This window comes from Acanthisitta chloris, unplaced genomic scaffold (genome assembly GCF_000695815.1).
Source record: "Acanthisitta chloris isolate BGI_N310 unplaced genomic scaffold, ASM69581v1 scaffold4561, whole genome shotgun sequence".
In the NCBI taxonomy this organism is placed as follows: domain Eukaryota; kingdom Metazoa; phylum Chordata; class Aves; order Passeriformes; family Acanthisittidae; genus Acanthisitta; species Acanthisitta chloris.
In genome coordinates, this window is record NW_008655423.1 from 177,146 (window position 1) to 179,470 (window position 2,325).

Sequence of the window (2,325 nt, forward strand, 5' to 3'; positions counted from 1 at the left end):
GCAATCTGTACTCTCTTTCTCCAATATGTCATAGGATGCACTGAGAAACACAGCAGGCAATGAAATAAGCTCGTGTCGTTATATGTATGACATGGGACTGAGATTACAATTCTACTTCTTCAGCAGTTCCAGAATTTCTTGATGTCTGAATACAATTTTGCAAACATAAGGGTATTTTTTCAGCAATTTCTGCAAGTGATACATATATCTGATTTAGTGTTTCACCTTAACGAGATTTAAAAGCTACTTGTTATGTGCTTGTAATTAAAATTTTCCTTTTTCTCTGTGAACTGTATGAGCTGAAGCATAGCACTGACAGCGTTAGGCATCACGGAATGTTTGACACAAAAAAGGAAAATAGTAAGAAACTATAATTTTGGGAGGCCTTGCAATAATTACAAGCATTAGTGACATAAATTTACAGGAAAGTTTAAAAGTTCAAATAACTGTTAGAATAAATGACTCTGTAAAGAAGAATTTAAACAAATGAAATATTCCAAGTCAGTTTCAAATCAAGGACCAGTGGGAATTCTAGTGAAGCCATTGTTTCAGAGACTTGGATGGAGATTTTTTTAATGAATTGTTGAATAATATTTCAGCTGGATTTTTAAGAGAGGGTTACCTGACACTTTTTGGTCTGGATCGATTAACCTGGTGATTTATAAAAATATAAGAATAGGATTCTCAATTAATTTCAATATTTTATCACACCTATAGATTTATGTTTGCATAATTTTTAATGGGGCAATTTTAATTATTAAAAAATTAGAAAACCAGATGGAATTACAAAACAGCAACAGATTACTTAATTAACTTTTGCCTACTGGGATAAATAGAACATAGCACAGAATATATCAAAGCAGACATCAATGAGACACTATACATCCATTAGTATGCAGGAGGTTTTTCTCTTCAGATAGCAGTTCTTATCAGACATAAGCATATGCCTATTGGTCTTATTAAATAAACCCAGCAACTCCTCTTGTTAGAATCCATAGCATACAACATCATGGCAAAAATCTAAAGTATACTATGATGCTCCTCATAGACCAGTGAAATGTGCCACCAAATGATGTGAGGTGGACCAAGAGTGAAAAAAATAATTGCTATTATTTTATGAAGTAGTATGGCAAGTAAGTTAATTTGCAGATAGTAATAAACATCTTTCAGCTGTGCAAGAGGGCCTTAAAACAAAAGTAATCAAAATTGCAGATTTTAAGATTGTTCTCATATTTGTCTAATCATGTTGCAAATGTTCTGTCATGTATTACATGATATGTATTATTACATACATGGACAAAAATGTGATTGAATCAAAGTGCAGATCTGTAAACTCATACTAATTAAAATATCTTTGACTTATATGAAATATCCCTTGAACTTATTGCAGTACCATGTAGGCTTTTCTAAATTTCTTAGTATAATTTGCCAAGAGGTGCTCTGAAATAAAGACTATTTCAAACAGGATTCCAGAAGCTCTCCAGTTGCTTTGTGTGGCCAGTGAACCTTAGCTGATGACTTCCAAGATTCCTAGAAAAACTAACGATAATTATTGCACACCAAATACATGCCTAAATGATGTGCACTGATACCTTTTTATTTAATAAAAATGAGTGTCACCATATATATATATGTGCATACATTCCATTATTGCTATTGGAATTAACAGCCTGCAATTTAACCCCAGTCTCTTAAAAATAGGGCTCAGCAGACCCACACAAATTGAAATGAATACTTGCCACAGGTTTTTCACCAGGCTTCAAGACAATGTGTTTGTTAGTACCTTCAGATTAATACCAGTTATGTTTTGAACAGTTTCAGTCTCATGCTAAACGATTTAAACCAGATGAAAATAAAAGTGTGCTACCCAAAATAAAAGAATACAGAAAATACAGTATTGCAGTATTTACTGAACAAAATAACAAGTAAAAATCATGTTTGTTTTTTTTTTGCTTTTTTTTTTAAACAGCATTAGGTAATCCAATTTAGGCCATACAAGCATGAACAAGAAATGTAAATAACTGTACTATTAAGGTGGTATCTACAACTTTTTTTAACTGCTTGAGATCCAAACCCACAAACGTTGTATACCTCACTTCAAAATCATTCGAGTGCCTTGCACAGTATGTAAAAAATCTGATAGTCAATGACTGCCATGAAATGTACATACAATACCTGATTTTATACTTAAATAGCTGAGGCCCAGATCATCAAAGTATTTAGGTTCCCACTCCTCATGGAAGCTTTGGGTCTTGGTGTATATTAACCCCTTCCATGAAAGGAGCAACTGGTTTTGATGGTGTGAATTTATAGTCTTGTCTTTCC